Below are 13,012 nucleotides of genomic sequence, written 5' to 3' on the forward strand. Positions count from 1 at the left end.
CCCCCGTTAACGTTCACTCGGTTTATTCATAGTGAACTGTATGGTAAATAGGTAGGTAATTAAACTTCAGTAAAATACTTTTATTAAATAATTAAAACATTTGGTAATAACAAACTATCGGTGTACCAGCACACCTCCACCAGCACTTTAGGTAAGACTGCCTCGCACAACCAGACGTGCGAGCTTTTATCAACCACGAGGGCGCCACTGGCACAATCTTTCGAGCTGAGACGCACTCCCCCCCCCCCCCTCTCTGAAATTGGTTATATTCTTAGAAACAGTGGCGCACGCACTAATTTTGCAAGGGGAGGGTCCAAGATCGAAAGCCTCAGTCTCATATCATATTCCCAATACGCCGTCAAACATATTGACTTGATATTTTCGATTCTCGAGAACGAAAAACAGTAAAAAATAAACTATTGAATAAAAAATTAGTGTTATTTAATAAAATATACTTAAATAAATTACCAAACAGCAAAATAATATACGCATTAACTTTTCTCATAATTAAAAAATGGATTCAACAAATCAAATTCATCGTTGCAGAAGCACCATATGATTTAGAAGTTCATAGAATCTCATTTGGTGTAATCTGTAATTACAAAACTAAAACATGGTTTTTTAGTGTAATCATTTATAATAACCATTCTGCTTGTAATAGGCAATTCGTTATAGGAAAAGTGCGCAATATTTAAAAAAAATCCTTTATCATGAGGATTTTTTTTCACTTATTAGAACTGAAATTAATGTTACCTTTGCTTGAATTTATTTACGTACAAAATACATAGAATCATAATCAATCGGGAAAAAAAGCAAGACCTTTGGGAGGGGTCCGGACCCCCTGGACCCCTCCCTTGTGTGCGCCACTGCTTGGAAATATTTTCCTATTTTTGTCCGAAGTATGAGGTAAGATGAAGATAATATAGAGCAATAAGGTTACACGAAAGCTACATTTGTGTACAATTTCGAGATAAGTAAACATTTGTTTTGTTTAAATTGTTATCTTTATTTGTTACCTTTAACTTTCATCATCAGTTCTTGCAGTATAAGCAAAGTTACACCCTGTCCAAAAAATATAGACGCAAGCATAAAATACAATTCAATGGAAAAATATGAATGGGAGGATTTTCATTTCATATGTGTTTAATAATAAACAGTACGTGAAAGACAAGTAAAGGTTAATTTATTACAAAAAACATCATGTGTTGAATTTATTTAGAAAAACAGAATATTAGAAGTCCCATAATTATTGTTTCGAGTCCAGCCACTTCAAGAAATTCTTTAAATGACGACACAGTTCTTGAGAAAAGCACAGGAGATTTATTTACAGCTATGTACAGTAAATGTAGTTACTGCTAAATCAACCATAACAATTAGGCAAATATCAAGTAACACTGTAAGCTCAACGGTTACACACGTATTTACATCCAAATACGCGAAAACACAGTGCAAAGGCTAATACACACATTAACATAGCTAACGGCTCAGACAGTTTAAAAAGCAAAACTAACTCTCTTATTCAAATGCCATACGGCTTTTATACTGCTTTGGAAAGTTCGACAAAATTCGAAATGTTTCTCGATGATTTCTTTTTGTTCCATTCACAAATCTTATCTTTCAGAAATGGAGGGACCATATACTTCATTTGAATGTAAGGGGGTTGTATTAGTGATGTGCCGGATCGTTAAAAAGTAGATCCGCGGATACGGATCCGGATCTGGATCATTAGTGTCAAGATCCGCGGATACGGATACGGACCTCAAAAATTCTTTACATAATTCAACTATCCAAGTGTAAAATTTGTTACGGAATGTATTCCCGTCAGGGTATTGGCACTGCTTCTTCAAAAAAAAATGTCATTTACGGCAAAAATATAATCAAGACTATGATTTGCTCTTTAAAGAAATCTCCGTTAAAATTGAGGGAGAGTTGGAAGGAATGGGTCAGCGCTGCATTAATGCTTAAATAGAATGGGAAAAATTATTTCTAGCCTGCTCTGTAGATCTAGGATACAGGAGCAAGAGTGTAAAGTTGCTAATGGACAGGCTAGAAATAATTTTTCGTATTTTATTTCAGCATAAATGCAGCGCAGACCCATTCCACCCAATTTACTCCGACCGACGAAATAACAGAGCCGGGAACACCTTTACAAACAGTAAATAGAGAATTTAGTCTTTTTTTTTTTTTTTTTTGAAAGATGCCGAGTAAAACCAAAATGAAGAATAACAGAAACCCCAAATCAATAACAAAAACTAATATTAAATTAAAAATTCCAAAAAAAAAAAAAATGTCCCAGAGGGCCGACCTCATATTAAGATGAATTTCGCGGGTTAGAACACACATTGTTAACAAATATGAACTGACAGCAGATAGAAATTTTAAATCATTGAGCTTTTTCTCCTTATTTTTCGACTATGAAATCGCTACTAATCACGCGTATAAAGGCTTAGAATTGCATTTAAAATTCACTTAACAAAGTTATAGCTCCTACTGTACATAACTTGGAAGTTCCAAACAAATATCAAACGCAGAAAACTTAATTATTTCAATTAGGGCCAATATTTTTAACGTACGGATAAGTTTTAACCACCATAATTGCGAAAAACGTTAAGTCGGTTTTAATTAATGTCCCCGGTAATTAAAGTTCTACAAAAACAAGACCAAGCTAAGAACACTTTCGATCAAGTCACCTTTTGAACGAAAAAAAAAATAATATCAAAATCGGTTTATCTGTTTAGGAGCTACGATGCCAGAAATAGACACACAGATACACACTTTTAAAACTTATTACTCCTTTCATTTTGCGTTCGGGAGGGGGTACAAATTGAATTCGGAAATGATACATTATAATTTAAATAAGGAATAAAACCTAATTTAAACGGAATTTAAGAGTCTTTTATTAAAATATTTACAAAATTTTAGAATAGAAAAGATCCGTTTAAGATCCATCAAAAAAGTAACGGATACGAATACCGATACGGATCTTTATTTTCCCTCGGATATCCGCGGATACGAATACGGATATTGCAAAGCTTTAATTATCATACTTACATCACATCATTTGGAATAGTATTAATTTATGCAATTAACAGTTAATGCTTCTGATTTAGCATGCTTCCATTTTTAAAGTTCCTGCAACCTTGGACCCCCCCCCCCCCCCCCTTAACAAAATCCTAGCTACGTGCCTGGCATGGTCATTTTCATGAATTGAACATTTAGAATTAGCAGAAGGAAAAAAGTTAATAGTGGTGTCATCTATCGTGCACACATGAAACCAAGGGTGTCGCTTATAAAAAAAAATGCAAAGAAAAGACGTTCGGTTAGGGACCGAACGCGTCAGGTGAAATAATGCAATACCTTCGCTTATCTGCTTGATTTTCTTATCACTCGTGCTGCCATCTAGTGGATAGATGCATGAGTATCAATCAATAATATTTATAAAAATAAGGTTGCAAAGCTCTCTTAACGCAGGTTCTCATTTTTTTCGTATTCTTTGTAATTAGCAAAAATAAAAATATTTGAAATATTAAATAATTTAAATTTATTGTTTACGGTGGAAAAAATGAAAAATATACTTTTTCATTTACATACATGGTTATGTACATTAGATAGTGCGATCTTATAAAGGAAAGAGAAGAAGAGTGTATTATTTTTGGTTACACACTAGGTATAAATGGATGAATAAATAAATTTTCAAATTCAGTAATATATGAACGTGATAAAATTCAAATTGCCTATAATAGTTAGTAATAATAAAATTATTCAAAGAGAAAAGAATAAGGTGGCATTATTAATGTTTTTTTCATTTGGGTTTTTCTGAATAAATATATTGCGCATTCACATGAAATAGACTTAAGATATGTATGAGCTACGAATCATGAAAAAAGTAATTTAAAATTGGACGAAAAAAAGAAAAAAATATTGAACGTTTTTGGGAATTGGTTACATTTGGAGGATGTAAAATTAATCATCAGAACAAAAAAAGTAAATATAACCTCAACTGATGAAAGTATTCGGTTAACTTCACTAAAAAATATTTTAGAAATGAATGTAAAAAAGTATTTAGAGAATTATTTTGTTCCTATTCATTTACATTTTGCAATTGGCATTCATATGAATTAATGGGTTAACTAGTTTGGGGTCAATCCACTACAAATCACCCAGGCCGTGTTGCTCGACATTTTTGATTTTCCTATTTTTTTTACTAGTTATTTCTCTCTACTAAGTGAGTTCAAAAGTATTAAAAGAAACTTTTTTAGGCTCATAAATTTTTTACGGGCCATTTTTTAACAAAAAACAAGTTTTACATAAATGTATCTAACTCGGTTAATTTTACAGCTATCAAGGCAAAATAAAATCCTACATCATCATGATGATGCCATAGATATGATTCGCCTGCAAAATATTATTTAAATGGTGAGAAAGGTGAAGAAAAAAAATTCACAACTACAAACTGAAAATTAGCATAAAATACGAGTTTTAGTATTGCAAAATTAGTAAACGGAGGAGAGACTCAGCTTTTTTTTTTTTCCTTGTGTAAACATAATACAAGATTGCTTAGTGTAGAAATTTTAAGCTTGCGAACTTCGTCCTTTTTTGTTTGTATAATTTTTCGAAAATGGCGAAAATTGTACTTTGGCAAAGTTTAAAATTAAAATATCTCAAAAGGGACTAAGTGAAAAATTATGAAATTGATACAGGTAACACCTTTTTATGCCATAAAAATATGATAGCAATTTGATGACTGAGACTCAACTGGTACTAGAATTATTGTGCATTAAAGTTGGTCAAATATTGCATTTTCGCAAAGTTTAAAGTGAAATATTTCAACTAATAAAACAGTTGCATATTGTTTTCATCCTGTTTGTAGTGTTATAGGGATACTTGATCCTTGGGATCCTGTACCCCTGAAACCAAAGGAATCAAGTATACCTAATATGAGATTTTCACAAAAGTACTTGTTCTATTATTAACAATCCGTGGCATTTTACTAAAAATATGTCTTAATTATTAAAGACTGTATATACTTTAAAATTACTCTTTGTATTCTTTTTTAGTTCTATACGTAACAGATTATATAAACTTCAGAAAGCTTTCCTTTAAAAAAATTTCCCTTGACACATTCAGGCGGTCATTTCTTCAGCTAAAACAAAATGGCTGAAAAGGAGAAAGTGTTGCCAGTTTTTATGTACAAGTATAACTTTAAAATTGTTGTCAGGTTTCAAAGCTCTGCTTAATGATTTTGGTACATTTTTGGCTGAGGTATCATGTATCCCCAGGGATCCAGCATCCGTCCTAGTCTTCCCTAAATTAGGTAATTAGTGTTAAATTGAAATTTCTGTTCTCCAGCAATATTTAAGTCTCACATAGTACTCAAAGATATGGATTTTTTTCAAGGTTAAGTTAAATTTGTCATTTTAAATCCTATATTATTTTTTTATTATTCATTTGCGAATGTTGATCTGACAATGTGTTCGCTAATAATTTTTGAATTGTTATTTTATTTAAATTTAAAAATAAATAGAAAAAAATCTTTTTTTTTTTTTTTTTTGAGCAATCACGATTGCTTATTGTTCTCACTTGACTGTTTTTGACGTTCCTTTGATATTTTTTTATTATTCATTTGCGAATGTTGATCTGACAATGTGTTCGCTAATAATTTTTGAATTGATATTTTATTTAAATTTAAAGATAAATAGAAAAAAATCTTTTTTTTTTGAGCAATCACGATTGCTTATTGTTCTCACTTGACTGTTTTTGACGTTCCTTTGATTTTTCCCACCGACACCCTCCGCACCATCACCGTCGACGGGCTCCTCACGATGCTGCTCCTATTACGAGAGCCGTCTCCAGGTTTCATCTATGTCCTACACACACAAACACACACACGCATACATACACAACCACACACACACACAAACACACATATACACACAAACACCTACACACACGCATACATACAGACACCCACATATACACACACAAAAACATACATATACACAACTACCCACACATTCATGCCCGCACACAGATACAAACACATATGCCTACACAAACATACACATACCCCCCCCCCCTCCACACACACATTCATGCACACAACTACCCACACACTTATGCCAGCCCACAGACACACATGCCTACATACACATACACATACCCCTACACACAAACACACATACCGCCACACACAAACACACACGCCTACATACACACACTCGTGATTGCGAAAAACGTCATTTGAATTCAAGATGTCAAAATTCAAATTATTATTATAAATTTTTTTTTTTTTTTTTGAGTAAAATTATAAATTTTAGGCCAAGTATGGGATATCTAAATGTTTTTTTAATTTAAATAAATGTTTTTGTGGTACATGTGAGGTGTGGGGTATAGGGGCAACATTTTATCAACAAAAATTTCGAGTTTTTAAAAAAAGTTTTTTTTTTTTTTTCGATTTGACCTAGCATACATGTGCTGGTTTATACTTTCAGACACAAATCGGCACGGGTTGCCGTTGTTCAAATTATATGAAACTTTTTTTCGCAATTGTTTTGACACACGAGGGAAAATATAAGAGGGTATGCGACTTGAAAAATCGACTTCCATTTTTTGTGGAACATCCTGTGCGTATGTTTTTTGTTTACTTATTTTTTGAAAAGTAGCGAAGTAGCGATTAAACTTCAAAAGTAGTTTGTAGTTGCTACACTAAAAAAAAAGTAGTTGTAGTTGTAGTTAACTACATTTGAAACAAAGTAAATGTAGTTCACTACAAAAAAAAATGTAGTTTTTCCAACTACTGGTTAAAAGGGAACAACGAAAATTTTTTGAAAAAAAAAAGATCTAATTCGTTTACAACAAATTAGTTGATGAACATAAGTTAAAAATATGAATTTCAGTTTAACATTAAATACAGACAAAACACTGAAACATTTTAGTCTGCAAGACGCTCATATGTGAAACACATTTTCTGTGTTAAAATTCTATATGAAAATAATTTTAATTGTAGTAATGATAAAGGCTAGAAATGACTACTTAACATCAGGGTTTGTGATTTTTTATTTATTTATTTTCTGTAATCAAAAAATTCGGATTTTTTAATTCAGAGTTTTTAAAATCTTCAATCATTTGCACATATTAATTACTTTACATTTATAAACATAATATACTAATATACTAGCTGACCCGCGCGAAGCTTTCGCACTTCATATTGATAATTTAAAAATTCAATTTTTTAAGGGCAATTTTTCGAAAACAGTCCTATTGACTGTTTTTCGAAAGTTATGAATTGTTTCTTTATTTTTCACTGATGAGGGTGAAAGGAAAAACAAAATGATTCCTTACTTTTGTATTTCTATAAAGCAGTAAGAACACCTTCCCCCATCAAAAAAAAAAAAAAAAAAAATATATATATATATATATATATATATATATATATATATATATATCAGGAAACATCCAACGTTGTTTAGCACAATAAACAGATTACAGAATACACTTGTTTTTATTTTGATACTTCTTTTATTTATTTATTTATTATTATTATTATTATTATTTTTTTTTTTTTTTTTGAATCTGATTTTAATATAACACTACATGCGTGGTTCAGAATCCTGCAATAATTTTAGATTTTATATTCAGGAAGAAACAGTGGCGGATGGGACAGCATAAACTGGCCCTGGCATTTAATAGCCAGCCGGCCCCTGAAGAGTTGCTCCTTGATGAGGAGTCACCCCCCCCCCCCTCTAGGTTTTTCAAATGCAAAAGGGAGAGCGGATACAGCTTTCAGTTTTAGGAGGAAGTCAACATTAGAATTTGAAGATTCAAATTAGGAGAATTGCGTTTTATGAATGTGGAGCAAGGAATTAATAATACGAACTCCTTCATAGTAAAAAGGGCAATATTCGTGCAGATAATGGAGGAGGGTGGGATCGGGAACACTTCTTCGGAAAATTTTCGAAATTACATCTACAAAAACGTATTGTTAGACTATTTTTAGCTGATCTTGAGCTATGTTTGCGGAAGGGGAGATTTCTTAAAAACGCACCTTTGAAGACATTAGGAGAAGGGTATGGGCACAGAAATTCTTTTTAGGTAAAATTTCTCAATTGAAGTTCCCAAGGCGCCAATTTAGACGACAGTTAACTCTCTTAGGGGAGGGTGATGTTTTTTGTAATTGAAGTTCTTTAACCAGATTGTTCCCGATAAATTGACCGCCCCCCCCCCTCAAGTCAGTATATGCAGGCTTAAGGTGCAATAACGATTGAAGAGGAGGAACTTTTCACGCGATATCGCGTAAAAACTGAATGTATAATTTTAATGAACGTGCAAAGCGAAAACTCAGACGATCCTTAAGGTGGAGGATTAGGAAGCGATCCTCCAGAAAATTGTTGAAATATAAGGTCTAGGAACATACAATGTATAGGTTGTCTTTGATGGCAGAGGAAAACGGATAATGTAAGGAATCTTCTGCGGAGAATCTTTGATAAATTGTAATTTTAAAAACGCAGCTTTTTATGGATTTTTGGTGATGTTAAGGGGAGGAGAGATTCGGGGACCGGCGTCCGGAAAATTTTCTGATTTGTACAGACTTAATGCCTTCTAGACCAGTGGTTCCCAACCTTTTTTGGCCCATCGTCCCTTTCGGAAGTGAAATTACACCTATCGCCCCCCCCCCCCCCCACGTTCTTTCCTTAAAAACACAAATTAGATGGCGCTGATTTTAGTGAAGATAAATGTTACTGAACGCCTAGTTTTAGTTTAAAGCTTCAAAAAGTGCATGATAAAGCAATAATTAGCTTTAAAACTGAATTTAGCACTTTTTTATTCTTAACCCCTTCTCCTCCCCCCCCCCCAAAAAAAAGAAAAAAAAACGTAATTTGAAGGGCTTTAATTAACCAACGTCATTTACATACTTAGCAAAAATAAAAATACTACAATTTTCAGTAACATGCTTTTTTTTTTAATTCAAATGCGGAAAAAATTGAAAATTTTAACTGTTAAGATTTGTTCTTTTTTTACCTTTTTAATGGCTGCCTTGTGCTTGATGGACCCCCGTTAAAGCTTTGATGTCTGGCTTTATATTACTGAGATTTAATCTGAGATCCCCTTTGAGGCAGATGTCCAATCTATTTCTTTGCTTCGTGAGAAGCTGCACTACAGAGCTAAATCCTCTTTCAACTAAATATGTTGAGGGGAATGAGATTAGGAGCTGTTCAACTTTTTTCCAAAGTTGTGGGTAAGTACCCATAAGCTTCACCCAGGCAAGTTCGTAACCGTATTGCTTGAAAGTAATTTTTGATTCACAATCAAATTTCAAATCCATAAACTCTGTCTGCAGAGAGTTTTCCAATTAATCCACATCTTCAAAACTAAATGGGTCTAAAATCCAGTCAGGAATTTGTAAGTTGATCAAATCTGCAAACCTTGATTCCATGTTCTTTTTTAACTGACCAAGGTGATCAAAAAAAAATTAAAAAATTTTCTTCAGGAAGTTCATCATCCACGATTAAACTTTTTTTTTAGAGTCGGAAACAGGATAAATTCTTTACGGCCAATATTTGCCTTGTGGATTTCGAATTTGGCAATGAATGCTGAAATTATGCTTTTGGCCTAGATGCTTTGGCCTAGATTGTCTAGAATCTAGACAATCTTTGCATAAGTTAGAGGGGAGGAAGTTTCGGGGGCACTTTCCCGGCTATTTTTCGAAATTGAAAATTTATAAATGCTGTTGTTACATTGAAATTTTAACTCTTAAAACCCAGGTTTAGACTCTCTGACAATGTTAATGAGAGCAAAGATCCGGTGCCTGTCTCCACCCCCCCCCCCCTTGAGAATCTTTTTAATTTCTTGTCTTAGAAATGCATTCTCGTTGATCCTAGGTTATGTTGAGGAGTGCAGAGGTTCGGGGGTGCTCCCGACGAAATTTATCGAAATTAAAATCTGAAGAATGGGATTGTAGATCTTCTTTGGGACCGACAATCCTTCGAAATTGAAATTTAAAAAACGTTATTTTAATCAACTTTCAATGATGGGAGGGGGAAGAGTCTTCGGAAGATAATACGAAATTGAAGCCCATAAAACGAAATTTAAGGCGACGTTTAGCGATGCTGGCGAGCGTGTGTTGGGGACGTTCCAACGATAAATTTGCGAAGTTAGCTTTTTAAAACGCAGTTTTTGACAATCTTTGGTAATGTTATGACGATCTTTGGTACATATATACAAAATTGAAAATTCAATAAACATTCTCAATTGTAAGGGTAATTTATTTTAAAAATAACTTCATTGCTGATGATGTCAGAGCGTTGCTCGAACAGTGATTTTGGCTATTATATGTATGAGTATTTTGAATATTTTACTAGTTGTTGTTTTCAAACTTTGAAGGTTCTTAGTGCTTTCTATAATGGATTAATAAGCTTTGCTTTATCTTTTTGTAAATTTAACTTATACGACAGAACTTAATGAAATCTTATTGTTTTTTGATTGACTGAGGTTTCTTAATAGAATATTGAGTTTATTTTTTCCTTAAATTTTCCTGTAATATTTTAAACATTTAAAATTGAAGTAATGATTTTTTTTTTTTTTTTTTTTTTGCTTTCGACTTCTTTGGACCCCTTTAAGATGTCCTCACGTTCCGGAATCCTTGGGTATGTAGATCTATTCCTGAAAACAACTTCATATGTTAGATTAATGACGTTCGATCAGCTATATGCTACCAGAAGTTTAAGAACTTGAATTTTTTGAACAACATTTCGAAAAGTCACGGAGAAAATGATATTTGGTTTGCAAATAAGTTTCGATGCTTGATTGTAGTACAACGAAACCACCGGTTTCCAATCCAAACAAGCCAGGAGCCAGTGTTCGCAGTGGCAATGCATATCTGGAAATCTGCCCCAGTTTTACAGCTTTCTAATGAACAGCAGCTGTTTTCCCCGAAAAAAGGCTATAGATTTCAGAAGCATTCATTCAGCTGGGAAGGACTTGGGAAAAGGTGACATTTCATTAAATGATGAAGACCGGATGTAGACTATATCATGATTATTTCAATGATATTTTTTTTAAGTAAGATTATCTCCTTCAAATATATCTTAAGGGAAGACAAACGTTTGCTTAAAAAATGTCTTTCTAAAAGTCGAACCTTAAACGTTTACCAAACACAAAATATTTTAACCATTCACCTTCTGACAGTCTTTAGTTTCCCGAAAGTTTTAAATCCGCACAGTTCCACATCGCGTAGTTCGTGTCAGAAAATAATATTACAATCTAAATGTTTTGTTCTCATCCACACCTAGACTAATGTGCTCCATCTTATTTTTGACAGACTTTGAAGGGCTAATCAAGTCAATGACTTGCGTTCAAATTGATTGAAAGCCAGGAAGCAAAATAATAAAGCAATAAATTCAAGAATAACGTATTCAACAATAACATGTTAATGATAACATTTTCAACAATAACATATTAGCAATATCATGTTCAATAATAACATATTCAACAATAACATGTTAACATAACATTTCCAACAAAAACATTTCACCAATAAAATTTTCAACAATAACGTTTCAACACAATAACATGTTAGCAATAACATATTCAACAATAACAACATTAAATTGTTATTGTAACAATAACATATTCAACATCCGCATATCAATGTCGTGTTCAATTATTCAACATCAACACAATTTATAACTAATGATCACTTTGCTGAAACCATATTGTTTTATTGTTTTTAGTCGAGCGAAAGTTTTCAGAGAATACAAAAATCTTCTTGGCAGGATATTTTCACGATGGTGGATGGACAAGCATCATAACTTGTAAGCAGAATCGACGCTAGAAATTTTTACCTACATCTATTTAACAATGTTTTATAGAAAGTATTTCTTGTATAAATGTACAACAGATGCATACTATATGACCAATAGTATTGGGACACTTTCGAAAATTTACATTTGTACGGATTTCTCGAGAAATAAAAGACCAATTACTCTGTAATTTTTTTTTCTCATAAAAAGTATACTCTAGCTGTCATTTTCCAATAACAATTAAGTCTGCTATTCATTTAGAGGACCAGCAACAAATTGAGGAAAGAAAAAAAAGGTTTTTGATCATTTTTCATTGTAAATAGCTGGGAATAAGCTATTAATTTCAGAAATGAATTAAGATTTATCAAAAATTTATTTTTGTATTTTCGTGAAAGTATCTCTTATACCCGCGGAGATATAAGCATTTCTTTCAAAAATGCAAATATTTTTTGAAGGTTTTCGGCTCATATCAAGCAGAGTTTTTCGTCAAACGTTACTAAACTTTTAGAATATTTGACAGCATATTAGAGAAACATAATAATAAAATTCGAAGTTAAAATATTGAAAATTTAATGAAATATGAACGTTTAAAGCAATTCATTTTTCACTGCGCATACGCGAAAGATAGCAATTTATAACGTTTATTATAAATTGCTATCTTTCGCGCATGCGCAGTAAAAAATTAATTGCTTTAAACGTTCATATTTCAATTAATTTTCGATACTTTTCACTCCTTAAGGGAGAAGAAACTTCCCTGGGGGTGATCCTCCTCAGTAGGGTTTTGTCAGAAAATCCGTGAAACGGAATGTTTACGCCTATTAATTACAATAACCGGATTTTCGAAATTAAAAAAAAAAAAAAAAGTCCACCGCGAATTTAAATTTTGAGTCATAAAATTGTTCTTTTTTATACGTTGACGGGAAATTTTATATTATTTCCTTTTTAAACCTGATTGTTGAACATGCGTCACTTGACACAACTTTTATTTTCGAGGTAGATCGTGCAACTCAACTAGTATAAACATTGAATATAAAAAAGACTTCCCCCATTAACAATTTTGAACTTTCGTATAAATGCTTTTAATGCATCAAAACGAGTAAAAAAATATATATATATATGACAGATGTCAAAGTTCTGTAACACTATTAATTACAAAGTCGATCTCAATTGACAGTACAACATCCTCTACCCTGATTACTTCATTTGCGCAATCT

This window comes from Uloborus diversus, chromosome 3 (genome assembly GCF_026930045.1).
Source record: "Uloborus diversus isolate 005 chromosome 3, Udiv.v.3.1, whole genome shotgun sequence".
In the NCBI taxonomy this organism is placed as follows: domain Eukaryota; kingdom Metazoa; phylum Arthropoda; class Arachnida; order Araneae; family Uloboridae; genus Uloborus; species Uloborus diversus.